At 38.1% G+C, this 16246-nt stretch overlaps 1 protein-coding gene and 1 long non-coding RNA gene across 2 annotated transcripts in view; one reads left to right on the plus strand and one right to left on the minus strand.

The window, feature by feature from the left end:
• The window catches only part of LOC139015355 (uncharacterized), a 37141-nt gene that overhangs the window by 16904 nt on the left and 3991 nt on the right, over positions 1 to 16246 (plus strand). The window contains exon 2 of the long non-coding RNA XR_011472435.1: positions 5075 to 5178. This is a non-coding gene — a long non-coding RNA (uncharacterized lncRNA). The remainder of the gene's footprint in view (positions 1 to 5074; positions 5179 to 16246) is intronic.
• ACMSD (aminocarboxymuconate semialdehyde decarboxylase) overlaps positions 1 to 16246 on the minus strand; it is a 48704-nt gene that overhangs the window by 4246 nt on the left and 28212 nt on the right. The window lies entirely within an intron of this gene.

Consider the following 16246-nt stretch of genomic DNA (forward strand, 5'->3'; position numbering starts at 1 on the left):
GCAGATCCCCCAACCTATTCTGACATTTTCTCCAGCAGGTGTCACTATTAGGTCTCCTAAAGTTGCAAATCAACTTCCATCTCCCCTCTCGCCGCGCCCCCCGACCTCTTTCTCCTCCAATAACTGCAAGAATACTCAAATATAAGAATCAGGCATTTATTTAATAAAACATGTTGATGTCTTCCAATGAATGAAGGATTCTGTATTTCTTATAACGATACATTGCAATTGATCCCACAATTTTTGAAAACATACTACAGTTGAAAAAGAAAAACTATAAAATCAATTGGATGGAAAAAAAACAAACCCCCAAACAATTCCTGTCTCTATACTGTATCATTGTCTGTTTCTTGAATGATGTACTTCAAATTTTCATTTGACATTTTGTACATCAAAGCACACAGGCTTATCTACAAATATATAAAGCCCTAGTATGTCAGGCAATGTTCTGGAATCTAGATTACCCTGGTCAATAAAAGAGAAATGGTCTATGTCCTCAGAGAACCCACATTGTAGTAAGAAGGACATAAGTCAACAATGACAGTTTATTAAAATAAAATACAGAAATTTAACTTCAAGAAACATATCCCACTCGTATGCATGTCATGGAAATGTACACAAGAAAATTAATTGCAACATTATTTGTAGCAGAATACTAGCCAACCAAATTATAGCATATTCAGGACCAAATGCTGAAATGGAATAACCGCCAAGTTATATTGTAAAGAGGAATGTACTTGAAGTTATATTGTAAAGAGAGAAAAAATGTCTAGGACAATGTATCTGCTTTATACTCATATTTCTGTTTTTAACAAGGACCTATACATACACAAATACATGTTTGTATGTCTAGAGTCTATTTCAGGAATGGTACCCAAGAAATAAATAACAGTTGCTTCTAGGAAAAAAGATTGAATTTGGGGTGCAGGAGATCTTCCTTCTTTTTTAAGATGTAATTTATGTACCATAAAATTCATCTTTTAAAGGTGTGCAATTCAGTAGGCATTAGTATATTCATGAATTTTTGTAATCATTCCCACTACCTGATGCAAGAACATTTTTACTAACCCCGAAGTAAACCCCATTCCCATTAGCAGGCACTCCCCATTACCTCCTTCCTCCAGCCTCAAGAAAACACTAATTTGCCCCCTGTGTCTATGAATTGCCTATTCTGGAAATTTCATAAACATGAAATGCAATATGTTGCCTTCTTTCATTTAGTATAATGATTTCAAGGTTCATTCATAATGTAGCCCAAATCAGTTCTTTTTAGGCTGAATAACACTCATCATATAGATATACCAAATTTTGTAGAGCCACTTATCAGATGATGGACTTTTGGGTTGTTTCTATCTACTTTTTGTCTAGTATGATAATGCTGCTCTGAACATTTGTGTACACGTTTTTGAGTGAACATATGCTCATTTCTCCTAGGAATATCTCTAGCAGTGGAATTGCTGTGTCACCTGGTAAATCCATGTTTGGTGTTTTCAGGAACTACTCTACATAGTGGCAGCAGCGTTCTACATTTCCACCAGCAAAGTATCAGGGTTCTAATTTCTCCAAATCCTTACCAACACTTGCTGTTGTCCATCTTTTTTTATTATAGCCACCACAGTGGGTGTAAAGTGATATCTCATTGTAGTTTTGATTTGCATTTCTGTAATGACTAAGTAGTGACGTTGAACATCTTCTGTTCATATGCTCATTGGTCATTAATATGTCTTTGGAAAAATATCTACTCAGATCCTTTGTGTTTTTGTTGTTGATGTTATTTAGTTATAATAGTTTATATTTTTTGAATATAAACTCATATACTTATTGGGTATATGATTTACAAATATATTCTTCATTCTGTGGGTTGTCCTTTCATTCTCAGTTGTGCTTTTTGAGGCACAAAAATTTGAATTTTGATGAAGTCTAACTTACCTATTTTTTTCTTTGCTTGTGGTTTTGGTGTATATTTAATAAATTATTGCCTAATTCAAGGTCACAAAGATTTACAACTATGTTTTCTAAGAATATGTAGTTTTAGTTCTTCCACTTAGGTCTTTGATCAATATTGAGTTAATTTTTGTGTATGGTATAAAGAAGGGGTCCAATATTATTTTATTTTTTTTTAAAATTGGGAGTTTGAATCCTCTTTGTTCTTTTTTTTTTTTTTTAAAGATTGTTTTGGCTCTTCTGGGTCCCTTGCATTTCTATATGGATTTTAGGATCAGCTTGTCAATGCCTGCAAAGAAAAAAAGACAGCACGTCTGTCTTTTTGATAGGTATTACATTGAATCTGTAGATCCATGTCAGAATGTTGCCATTTAACAATATTGCTTTCCAATCAATGGGATGTCTTTTCATTTATTTAGGTCTTCTTTAATTTTCTTCAATAATGGTTCATAGTTTAGTGTCCAAGTCTTATACTTTAATTGAATTTATTCCTCAGTATTTTATTCTTTTTTAATGCTGTTGTAAATGAAATGTTTTTCTCAATTTCATTTATGGATTATTCATTGCTAGTAAATATAAATACAGTTTATTTCATATATTTATTTTGTATCCTACAACCTTGCTGAATCCATTTATTAGCCTTGATAGTTTATTTGTGGATTCCTTAGAATTTTCTATATGTCATCCCCAAATAATTTTGTTTCTTCCTTTCTAATCTGTATGCCTTTTATGTAATTTTCTTGCCTAATTGCCATGGCTAAAGTCTTCAGTACAATTCTATATAATAAAAGAGAAACATGCAAATTAACTGTCCTGCCCCTACACTCAAGCCACACCCACCAGCCATGCCCACCAGCCAATCAGGAGCAAATATGCAAATTAACCCAACCAAGATGGCGGTGGTTATGGAGCTGGAGGCTTGGGTTGCCCCTGGTGATGGAGGAAGCCAAGCTTCCCACCTGCCCTGGCTGGTCCTGGGCTATGCTCAAGGCTACAAAGTTTCAATTATAGAAGATAAATAAATCCCAGAAAAAGAAAAAAAGGAGAGGCTGGGAGCTTGGGTCATCGGGTGTGTGGCCAGCCTGAAAACGCCCCTCATTGAGGCTGGCCACACCCCCATGGGGTGAGGGTCCCCGTTGGGGGGCTTGGCCAGCCTGCAAACAGCCATCAGCCCCTCACCTAGGCTGGCCAGACACCCCAGTGGGGACCCCCACCCTGAAGGGGGTGTGGCCAGCCTGAAAATGGCCCTCAGCCCCTTATCCAGGCTGGCCAGGCACCCCAGCAGGACCCACACCCTGATCCAGGACACCCTTTAGGGCAAACCAGCTGGCCCCCACCCGTGCACCAGGTCTCTATCCTATATAATAAAAGGGTAATATGCAAATTGACCACAACAGCAGAATGACTGGGAATGACTGGTCACTATGACACACACTGACCACCAGGGGGCAGATGCTTAATGCAGGAGCTGCCCCCTGGTGGTCAGTGCGCTCCCACAGGGGGAGCTCTGCTCAGCCACAAGCCAGGCTGACGGCTGCCAGTACAGCGGTGGTGGTGGGAGCCTCTCCTGCCTCCTCAGCAATGCTAAGGATGTCCGACTGCAGCTTAGGCCTGCTCCCCGCTGGCAAGTGGACATCCCTTGAGGGCTGCCAGGCTGCCAGAGGGATGTCTGACTGCCAGCTTAGGCCTGATCCCCCGGAGAGTGGGCCTAAGCCAGCAGGTGGACATCCCCTGAGGGTTCCCAGACTGAGAGAGCACAGGCCGGGCTGAGGGACCTCCCCCCACCCCCCCAGTGCACAAATTTTTGTGCACCGGGCCTCTAGTGCTGAATATAAGTGGTGAGGGAAGAGCATTTCAGTCTTTTGCCATTAAGTATAATACCATTATTTTGAGTACTTTCTTACTCTGAGGCACTGGAAATCCCTCTAGCTCATTTTGTACTTTATCTGTAGTTAAATCAACCTTTTCTGCAAGCAGCCTAGCTTCCTTACAGGGGAAAACAGTATTTCGAAACCAAGCTCTGGGTACCAAATGTGATAATTTTGTTGATATGGAACTCTGATGTGTGTACACAGACACACCCATATTTCTATATCTACTTATTTATATTTGTAACTACCTTTTCCAACAGGGAGACACCTGACTTTTACTAAATTAATTTACTCATTTTGCTTAAGCTTAGAATGCACAGAAAGTATTTGCAGAATTGCTAAAACATACTGCTGCAAAAAGAAAACTTACTAGCTAGAATTCAATATTTTAAAGATATTTATTACAGAGTAAACTGCAAACTTCTTAAGTATTTAGTTGGATAAGTTTTGACGAATGTATACCCCTATCAAGATACGGAACATTTCCATCACCCCAGACAGTTCTCTAATGTCCCTTCACTTAAAATTGTTTCCACTTTTTGGCTATTTTGAGTAAAGCTGCTATGAACTTTCTTGTAAAGCCCTTTTGTGGACATATGTGTTCATTTCTCTTGAGTAAATATCTAGGAGTACAACTTTTGGGTCTTAGGGTAGGAGTATGTCCTACCAGCAGTCTATGAAAGTTCTAGTTGCTCCACCACATTCCTAACAGAGTTTTCTATCTTTTTGTTTTTAGCCACTCTAGTGATGGGTGGTGGTTCCTCATTGTGGTTTAAATTGCTTTTCTCTGATGAACTAATGATGTAGGGCATCTTTGCTTATTTATTTTTTACTATTTTAAAGAACATATTTTAGATTCTTCTCTTTTCCCCCCAAGTTTTAGTGAGATATAATTGACATATAATATTGTATTAGTTTTAGGTGTGACATAATGAATTGATATGTGCAGTAGTCCCCCCTTAATCACAGGGAATATGTTCCAAGACCCCCATTAGGTGCCTAAAACTATAGATAGTACCAAACCCTATATATATAGAAGATAAATAAATCCCAGAAAAAGAAAACTTAATGTTAAGTTTTGGCTCCAACACACATATATATGCTGTGTTTTTTCATAAATATATATATTCTAAAGTTCAATTTATAAATCAGGCACAGTAAGAGATGAACAACAATAACTGATAACAAAATAGAATAATTATAAGAATATGCTGTAATGACAATTATGTGAATGTGGTCTCTCTCTCTCTCTCTTATAGTGCTGTACATATACCATGGATACTCTGGACAAAGGGATGTTTCACTTCCCAGAAGGGATGGAGCAGGATGGCACGAGATTTCATCTCGTTTCTCTCAATTGTGTGTAAGTTTAAACTTATGAATTGCTTATTTTGTTTAATATTTTAGGACTGCAGTTGACCATGGGCATCTGACACAGGGGAATGTTAATCTGATGATAAGTGGGACTACTGTGTATGTATTGAGAAATGATTACCACAGTAAGTTTAGTTGACATGCATCACCTTACATAGTAATAGACTTTTTTCATGTGATGAGAACTTTTGAGATTTACTCTCAACAACTTTCAAATATGCAACATAATATTGTTAACTACAGTAACCATGCTGTACATTACATCCTCAGAACTTATTTACCTCATAATTGGAAGTTTGTATCTTTTGGCTACATTCACTCATATCTCCCTGCTTCTGTAAACATGTTTATTGCTAGTTGTACGTCTTTTGGAATGTGGCTATTTAAATTTTTTGTTCATTTTTAAATTGGGTTGTCTTTTTATTATTGAGTTATAGTACTTTATTTTGGATATAAGTCCTTTATCATAAAAATATGGTTTATATCATTATGTGGCTTACCTATTCATTTAATTCATTTTTCTTATGATGAACTGAAGTATTTAACTTGATGAATTGTAATTTGATCATTTTAAAAATGTTTATTAATTTCTGTGTCCTGTCTAAAATATTTTTGCTGGATTTCAAGTTGAGAAGATATTCTCTTACATTTTTTTCTTGAAATTTTATAGTGTCAGCTTTTATGTTGACGTGTATGGTCTGGTCCTTCTCAAATTAACTATTTTGGTACATTAAAATGAATAACTTTAATGAATTGAAAACATTAAATCTATTAGTCTACAGAAAAAGAAAATGTGTATTTGACGTAATTTACAATGGTTTTAAATCAACTTCTTACTTTGAAAACTGGTTAAAGCTTGTCCTGTCTTCTCATAACTGATGATTTTAAAGAATTTTTAATTTTATTACATGTGATAAGATCTTAGCTAAGTAGGTAAATCCTGTTTTTGAGATGTACCCTGCAGGACCTGATCTCTTGCTCCTCCTGTTTGGGGCTTCCTGTGGCTGGATGAAGCATGGCTCTTTCCCTTGCTCAGGCTGAGAGATCAGAGCTGGTTTGGAAGTGGATGATGTTAGGAAAGCCCAGGCCCCATAGTTCTCTAGTATTCCATCTTGTACATGAGGATCTGAGCAGGCACCAGGCTTGCCCATTCCTTTTCAGTGCAATGCACATCCGTGTTCTCAAAAGTCACTGATTCCTGAGGCCTCGCTGTTAAGAACACTGCTGCCATCACCTGACCTCTTTTACTCTCTTCTTGTGGAAAGGGAAAAGTCTCAGGAACGTGGGCTCTCAGTAGCCTCGACAGTGTGCCAACAAACAGGAATTATGGGCACCATTCACTGGTCCTTGCGAACCAAACCCGCATGCATTAAAGACAACCTCAAATTAAGTTTTGTGTGTGGTGTGAAGTAGAGTCAAGGTTCATTTTTTAACCTCGTATGGATATCAACTTGTTCCAGCACCATTTATGAAAAGGCCTTCCAATCCTTATTTAAATGCTTTTGTACCTTTGTCATAAATTAACTGACCAGACAAGAGTGAGTCTATTTCTGCACTCTCTAGTCTACTCCATCAACCCCCTTGCTGTCCTTTGCTGATGCCATGTTGTGTTGTCCACCATAGCTTTATAGTAGCTCTTGAAACTCTCCAACTTCATTTTTCTTTTTCAAAATTATTTTGCCTCTCTGATTCTTTGCATATGCCTATAAATTTTAGCCTCAGCTTGGATTATGTTGAACCTATAATTTGGAGAGAACTGACATCTTAACAATATGGAGTTTAAAAAAAAACTATAAATATAGATACGTCTGGAAGTCATGGGTCACTAAGCTTTGGATTTTTCCTCTATATTACTTCTTGCATCTATCATTTGTACTCCCCTTCCCTAGTTTCTCCCTTAACTCAGGCTCTTACCATCTCTTAGCTCAGTCAAGTGTGAGCTCTCTATTTCTGAAGCACCCTATATACACTTTTATTCATAGCACTTCTTACATTTCTATGAGCTATTCTCTTATAATAAGAATAGCAACAATATCTAGCATTTATTGATTGCTTACTATGTGCAGGATGTTGTTCTAAGCCATTTGCATTCATTAACTCATTTAATCCTCACAACCTTCCTATGAGATAGGTTTTATTATTATTACTCCTATTCAACAGATGAAGAAACAAAGATGACAACTAACTTGCCTAGAGTTGCAAAGGTAATATGTGAGAAAGAAAGTTGTCCCAAACCTGAGCTGAGCAGAACTTTGTGGTCCGATGTGACTAGCTGCTCTTCCTGGAAAATAGTTAGCCTTCTTATTATAATTTTCCTTCTCCGCCTCCTCTCCCTCTTTCCCCCCAAGTCTAACAGAACGATTGAACCAATTTCCTCCCTATAAAATGTCTCTGCCAAGATAGAATCTTGAATTGTACTGTTCAGAAAGCCCCTTCTTTTGAAACAACTTGGAAATAAAACTCTGACATTCATTGAAGGAATGAATACTTGCTTGTAGGAAAGAGGGAAGTCTCATTATTACTAAGCCTTAAATATTAAATATATTTTAAACTCTAAATTCGAACTGTTGTGAGGATGTGACACTTTGATTTCTACAAAAATTTCCCCCCATGTTTATGAAAATATTTACATGAAATAATATGGTAAAGTAACAATAAAATTTAGAGAAAGGCCGCAATAGACTTAACAACTATTTCTAGATTCCTATATTCACTACTGTATAAAACTGGGTAACTACACCTGCTGATGGAAGCCCCAAAGACCCAAAGTTATGTGTACTGACATCTGTGCCACCAGCTGATCTTCTTCTTAACTGTCTGCTGGTATTCACTGGAGTTTCATTTGTCCATATTGCTACTCCTTTTGCTAAAGCTGTTTACAATTCCAAAACACTACATAGTTTTTATTTTTTAAAATATATTTTATTGATTTTTTACAGAGAGGAAGGGAGAGGGATAGAGAGTTAGGAACATCGACGGGACAGAAACATTGATCAGCTGCCTCCTGAACAACCCCTACTGGGGATGTGCCCGCAACCAAGGTACATGCCCTTGACCGGAATCGAACCTGGGACCCTTGAGTCCGTAGGCCGACGCTCTATCCACTGAGCCAAACTGGTTAGGGCAACACTACATAGTTTTTAAAAGTCCCATGCTTATATTATATTTGTCAACTACATTGGCATGAAATTAAAATCTAGAAATTAATTTTTCTTTCTTGTCTAGAATTCTTCCACTCCTAGTATTATGGCCTAGGAGAAATACATTTTAAGAGGGTGTGTGTGTGTGTGTCTGTTCTGTTTTAATGTGGAGAAAGCAAATGGCTTTAAAGCAGAAATGAAAACTACTCCTCAACAATTTATCCTTCCTGCTTAAGATGTGTCTCTGCTCCCCTTCCTAACTAGATTTTGGATGCCTGTGGCAGAACTCCAAACTTAGGATTTGGCAGCATTTAATTATTATTTATAGCTATTGTTCACGACTCCTCTCCATAGGAGGTTAATTATCCTTTTGTAAAAATCTGGTGTGTGAATTTTCCATACCCGTATCTGTCTGTACACCTTTTGTTGATAGCTCCTGGTAAACTTTTGACCATTTTTTAATTTGTTAGTAATTTCATGAAGGAGAGGGAAGTAGGCATAAGAGAACTGAAAGTGAAGTTCTTGATAATTGGTTTTCTTGTTCTGAGAGACAAGAGAGAGTAGCAGGGAAAAGGTGGGAGAAGAGATCCCTCACATGACGTATGCCTGCAGGACGAAGGTTGCATGCTTCATAACATATCAGTCTCTACTCGATTGATGCTTAACAAAGAGTTCTTGAGTTAAAAGTACTTTTTGTGTTGCTTTTTCTACTACTTATTATCTTGTAACTGCAAATTGATTAGGTTTTAAGTGGATTACATGCAGAATCCCAACTAACATACCTGATCCTGACCTCCCAAAAGCTGCAACTTTCTTCTGTCTTCTTGTCTGTGATTTAGGAGTCTATTCCCTTGGATCAATCATGAACCAGTTTTTAAGGATATCGGTGCTAATGGAATACTTGACAACATCTACATTTTGTTGGACCTTTCTGAAAACTATTAACTCCAAAGGAATAGTTCTAGTGGTGGGCATTCTGGGTACCATTATACCTTCTGGGATCCTGACACTATACCTTCTAGATCTAGACGGACACTGGTTTTCTTTATCAGGCAGTAAAGCAGGGAATGATCTTGATTGATTTCTCAGTACCAACAAGACTGCCTAGCATATATTTCCCTTCCCAAAGCCGGCAGCACACATAGCCTATGAGGCCAAAGACTTACTGAGTTGATAATACTAGTGATTAATATTCCTGCCAGGGAAGGGAAATAAATTGCTCACCTGCTGGGATGCATTAGCTCTCTCACATTTTCAGGGAATGCTGTGAACACTGAATGATGTGGCTTACTAAATAAATTCAAATAGTGGAGGAAAATTCATTTGTCTTCTGGAAAAGGAACAATTAACTATCTCCTCATTAGCATATTTATTAGTAGCATTGCAGTAAATACAACATAACTCTGTTATAACATAGCTTACTACAAACATTCTAGTGAACCAAGGATTCAGTTTGTTCCCTGAGACATAATTTCCTAGAGAAAGAGCCAGATTTAACTCAATCAATGCAAAGTAAGATTAGCCTTATATCCACATCATTACACAACTCAATTAAACAAACATTAGCATCTACTATCTGTAAAGCACTGGGTAATATAAATCACTGACATCTGTATTGTCCTTTGGCATGGTATTACTTAGCTCCTCACATCAACTCTACCTGGTTATTATCTCTGTTTTACAATTGAGGAAACAGACTAAGTGACTCACTATTGAAGGTTACCCAGATAACAAGTAGTAGAGCCAGGACTTGACTTTCTCATTTATCACAACTTTTTGAAAAGGTAGTAACTTACACTCTTGTCTCCGGAAACTTAGATACAGAAAGGATTCCACTCTATTGAGGACAGAAGTGCACAGGAAAACATCCTTTCACCAGAATATAGGTTGGAGGGGTTGTTACAGACAGACATGTTGAAATACATTTAAATTTAAATCAGATGGAAATATTCCAAACACATATGATATGCTACACTGCCTAAAACCTCATAAAGTCTTTCTTTGGTGATGAAAGATCTTCTCATTGCTTCCAGATCATCCTAACCTTTAGCGCCGCTGTACAGAGCAGTCTGGAATGGTAAAGAAGGCATGGGAAAGGGGTGAAGAAGCTTTCGCCTTCAGGTCTGACTGGTTTCCAGCTTAGGTTCAATATTTTATTTTTATTTTTTATAGTTGATAGTATTACAGATGTCTCCCATTTGCCCCCCCCTGCGCCCCCTTCCACCCAGCCCCCACACCCCCGCCAGGTATTCACAACCCTATTGCCAGTGTCCATGGGCCATGCATGTTCTATATAATAAAAAGGTAATATGCAAATCAACCAAATGGCAGAACTACTGGTTGCTATGATGCGCACTGACCACCAGGGGGCAGACGCTCAATGCAGGAGCTTCCCCCTGGTGGTCAGTGCGCTTCCACAGGGGAAGAGCTGTTCAGCCAGAAGCTGGGCTGATGGCTGGCAAGCGCAGCAGCGGTGGCTGGAGCCTCTCCTGCCTCCTTGGCAGTCGGACTGACATCCCCTGAGGGCTCCCAGACTGCTAAAGGGTGCAGACTGGGCTGAGGGACGCCCCCCCCACCAAGTGCACGAATGTCATGCACCAGGCCTCTAGTAAGTATATAAGTTCTTTGGTTTATCTCTTCTCATCCCCCTAGGTTCAACTTTTAATCCACAGATCAAATACCCAAGATAAGATCACATTTAAGCCTTTTGTAAAAATTTGAGGCCTAAAATGCCTAAAATAACATTGCTCCTTCTAAAAGTGAACCATTTCTTTTACTGTGAAATAAAAACACTTTCTATTTATAGAACAAGAATTTATGGTTTCTTTTTAAAAATAAAGAAAAGAAATATGAATAGATATATTAGTTGGAGGAGATGAACATCTAACTTGCAGGGAGGCCTCTTCACTTTAAAAAAAATTGAGGTGCAATTCATATCACATCACTGGTCATTAGGGAAATGCCAATCAAAACTACAATTAGATATCAATTCACACTAAGATAACTATAATTTAAAAAATGCAAAATTTTTAACCATTTTTAAAGTATACACTTTGTTGGCATTTAGTACATTGACCAGGTTGTGCAACCATCACCTCTATCTAGTTCTAAAACATTTTACAACCCCAAAGAAGACGTCATGCACATGAAGCAGTCACTCCCCATTCCCTCTCCCCCTGCCCACTCCCTCCACCCTAACCCCCAGCCCCTGGCAACCACTATTCTGCTTTCTGTTTCTGTGGATCAACCTATACTGGATACTTCATGCAGATAACCTGATACCACATGTGACTGATGTGTCTGCCTTCTTTCACTTAGCATATTTTCAAGGTCCATTCACTTGGAGCTTGTATCAGTGTTTCATTTCTTTTTATGGCTGAGTATGATATCCCTTTGTATGGATATACCACATTTTGCCTATTAATTCATTTGTTGATGAACACAGGTTGTTTCTACCTTTTGGCTATTGCAAATAATGCTATTATAAACATTTGTGTACAAGCATTTGTCTGAATGTTTGTTTTCAAATTCTTTGGGTATATACCTATGAGTGGCATTATTGGAACATATGCTAATTCCATGGTTAACTTTTTTTTAAAAAACATATTTATTTATTTATTTTAAAATATATTTTTATTGATTTCAGAGAGGAAGGGAGAGGGAGAGATAGAAACATCAATGATAAAAGAGAATCATTGATTGGCTGCCTTCTGCATACCCCACACTGGGGATTGAGCCCACAACCTGGTCATGTGCCCTTGACCAGAATCAAACCCGGGACCCTTCAGTCCGCAAGCCGACCCAACGCTCTATCCACTGATCCAAACCAGCTAGGGCTATGGTTAACTTGTTGTAGACCCACCAAACTGGTTTCCATAGTGGCTGCACCATTTTACATTTCAACTGGCAATGTACAAGAATTCAATTTACTCACATCCTTCAAAGTCCATGGCTAAGTGAAGTTACTCTATAGAGAAGACCACACTTGATAGGCCCCCTCCATATGCAGAGACTTCTGGTCACCTTTTCAGTGACTGCTCTTAAATATAAGCAGACTGCCAAGGATTACAGACATTTAAGGAAAACATTTAATATGAGACTTTTTTAAAAAGAGAAAAAAACCTATTGGATGAAGATTTGCAGGGAGAAGTAAATTTCCCAAAATTATTAGTATATTCAGAGAAATAAAAAATATTGCCTCCACCCAGCATGAAGAAGATGTTAACTAAAGTTTAGAGAGCAAGAACAATAATAACAGCTTTTGAAAATTAAATAAACAATCAAAGTTAATTAAATATAAGGTCTTATCAATAAAGTTCAGGAAATCTCCCAGAACATAAAACAAAAACTCAAAGAAGGGGGGCTGCAAGACAAAAAAAAAAAAAAAAAGTTCCACTTTAGAATAATAGAAACTCCAGAAAAAGAAAACAGAGGAAAGGAAGTCATGAAAGAAATAAAGAAAATTTACAGACTATAAGGGCTCACCAAGTAGCTAGAATAATGGCTGAAAATGTTAAAAATGTTACACATCAAGTAACATTATTGTGAAACTTCAGGACAAAAAGAAAATCTTAGTCTTTGAGATTGGGGGGAGGAGGGAGAGGAGCAGGTTTTATATGAAAATTCAAAGATTAGAATGGCATTATATTACTCAACAGCAACTGTACAAGTCAGAATACAATAGAAAATGTCTTTAAAATTAATAGGGAAAACAGTTTCCAAGCTAGAATTATATACCTAGCCAAACAACTCATTATAAAGGAAGAATAAAGACATTTATAGTTAACTAGGGTTTCAAAAATTTCATCTCTCATATGCCCTTTCTCAGAAAGTTATTGGAGGATGTTCTCCACCAAGCAATTGGAAAATCATAGAATTCAGGAAACAGGGAATTCAGTGTGTGTGTGTGTGTGTGTGTGTGTGTGTGTGTATGTGTGTGTGTTGGGAGGGTGGCTGGTGAGCAAAGGGAGATTTCAAGATGACAACTGCAGCAACCCAATCCAGATTAGAGCAAATTAGAAGATTCCTGAAGGTATTTCTTCAAGAAGATAGAATTAATAAACTATGGTACACAATGTGTTTATATGTACCAAAAGGAGAGTTACAAAACTGGTAGAGTTTGGGGTTAAGTCAAGCATGTCAAACTCAAAGGCTAACATGGGCCAAATAAACAAGGTTTAAGTCTATGTGGGCTGCAAAAAAAAAACAAAAGCTTCAATTTTCATAGAAATGTAGGTTTATTTCAATAGAGACATGCTGAATACAAAGGGTTGAAATAAGTGAGTAATTATTAACATAAAATAATAGAACATTTTAATAAAAATTAACATTTTTTCTTGAACATTAACTCACCAGACACTGAATAACTGCACAAATTAATAAGGGTAACGCAAATAAACCTATTTTTCTTGTTCTCTGAAAGTGAAATATTTCCTGTTGCGCACATCAAACAAGTCAGTCCAATACTAATGTTGTGGCAATCAGCTGCTAAAATATTCGCTGCTAATATTAGTATAGAGAAATGGTGTGCCTGCATGTAAGGCGCATAAGGGAAATGAATGCAACACGATTATAGTAATCAGTCATTAGCGAACGTTGTAGTTCGTTATTAATAATTATGTATAACAGGATATTGTAAAAATTAAGCTATGACATTTTTATTAAAACATTTCTTTCTTACATACCATTATATTGGCTGGGCCGCAAAAATATTCATTGTGGGCCAAATGCAACCCATGGGCCATGAGTTTGACATGCTTGCTCTAGAGTACTGACTTCCCATTATAATCATTGAGATTTTCTTTCTTACTCAACTTTTTTTCTCCATTTTCCTGATAGAATTACAATTTTTAGTTAAATCAGTACTCAGTACTTATACTATTATGACTGTAAGTATTGTTCACTGCTGAGTAAGCAATGTACAATGGTTATCTGCTGTGATATGGATGTTTGTTTTCTTGGAGTTATTTCCTTTTCTTTCATTTACTTAATTTTCTGTGCACGTCCTATTTGTTTGTCCCTAATGCATCAACAGATCTGTTGCATGCCTGGCAATCATTGTTTCAACTTCTCAAACACATCAAATATCCCATCAGTTCCTTTCCCCTGGCCTGGAGGCCTCCCTCCACAGCATTAGTCCTCTCAATCTAATCTGGACAGTGGCTCTCTAGCCCAGCGGCCATGCTAGGACTTTCCTCAGCCATTTTGGTTTGGGGATTATTTTTGAGAGATTTGCTGATGTGAGTATAACTAGAATGAGGAAGCATTCATCTTTTAAAGAGAATCCTAAATTATTAATATACTAGAGGCCCAAAGCACAAAATTCATGCAAAAGTAGGCCTTCCTTCCCCTAGCAGCTTCCCTATGGCACCCAGGACCCGGGCTTCCCTTGCAGCCCCAGCTTCGTCAAGAAGGTCATCCAGAAGGATGTCCGGAAGGACATCTGGTCTAATTAGCATATTATCCTTTTATCATTATAGATACTGCTTACATGTCCTGGTTCACCAGACTGTGAGGCCATATAAAACGAGGTCATATTTGTTTTGGATGCCCAAATTATAATGGCTCCAATCTTCACAGTTTGAATGTAAGCTCTCTAACTTTGCAAAGTGCCCTCTGAGTTTTTCTGTGGGTCCCTAAGAGGCTTTTGCATGTTCTTCCACTTCTGCTCTGACCCCTGGCCAATACGTATCACCCTGAATGCTGTTTTGAAATATCCCTCATGCTGAGAGTATGCATTACTGTGGATGGTATCCCTCATAAGGTCAGTGCTGTATTTCCCCTGGTTTTGCCATTTCCAAGAAAACCAGGAGGTACTAGGCTTGATGGGAGGAAGTAGAAATGACCCTTTCCCAAATTCCACCCCATATCCCATTCCCCCTCGTCCGTTGCTCAAAGGCCAGAGCTCACAGTCTCTCAGCATCTCCTCTTTGCAGTTTCCTGTGTGCATACCTGCCCCTAACCCCTCTGTCCGAACCAAAAATAATTCACAGTCACAACCAGCTGCTAAGCATCCATTTTGCCAGGAACAACACAAAAGCTTGAAGGCTCTGAAACACATCTCAGCACATAATTTATTACCAAACCGGAATGTGTAACGTTTATGTTCTAGTCAGTTTCTCCAGCAGAGAGGCAGTCAGCCCCACAGCGAGATGAAGTCTCCATGCTGGAGAGAGAACACTACTTGCACCTTTCAGATGGGCCTCTTTTTCTGCTAAACAAGATTTAAATGCTTGCCTTTGTGACTCCTCTACAGCCAAGTACCATGTTGCAAATCTCTAAGTATGTCCATGTTCTTTTAGAAAACCCCAAATATTTGATTTCCTTGGGAAAATCTGGAAACCTCCTACAGATATCTGTCAGTAATATAGCAGCATTGAAAAACTATTTCAGACTTTTCCCTAATCAGACTGGTCTTTGCTCTAAAATTGTCATAATTTGCCAAGTTAGCATTTTCAAAGAATGCTTAAGGGTAGAGATGCTGCCAAAAGAGAGAGCAGCTACCAGGTTATAAGGGAGGAAAGATGTTTTTCTTGTGAGATTTAAAGTACTACTGTGCTGGTCTTTTTCCAAATGAGAGAATCCTTTTCAAAATGTAGGCCATGCTGGTTCAGGAAGAAATTTCAGGTGGTCCATTTCCCCCTCTTTAATGTTCCAGTTTTCTTTACTGAGTGAGTGAGGACAGTTAGGCTCACAATTTACCCTATCAGTAAGAGAGAGAGCCATGATCTTAACCCAGGACAATTTGACTTCAGAACTGTTGGTTCTTTTCTGTGTACTACATCACAATGTGTCATTTTGAATGGGTACAGAGATGACCCTAAAAAAGAGGAGCTGACCTGGGGAATTCCTGGCCATCTGGATTATCTGGGATTTCCCTGGCATACACAATGGTTCCCTGGAGATGCATACTCACTG

Source organism: Myotis yumanensis, unplaced genomic scaffold (assembly GCF_028538775.1).
Source record: "Myotis yumanensis isolate MYYU_CA2020_CCGP unplaced genomic scaffold, mMyoYum1.0.hap1 SCAF_8, whole genome shotgun sequence".
NCBI lineage: Eukaryota > Metazoa > Chordata > Mammalia > Chiroptera > Vespertilionidae > Myotis > Myotis yumanensis.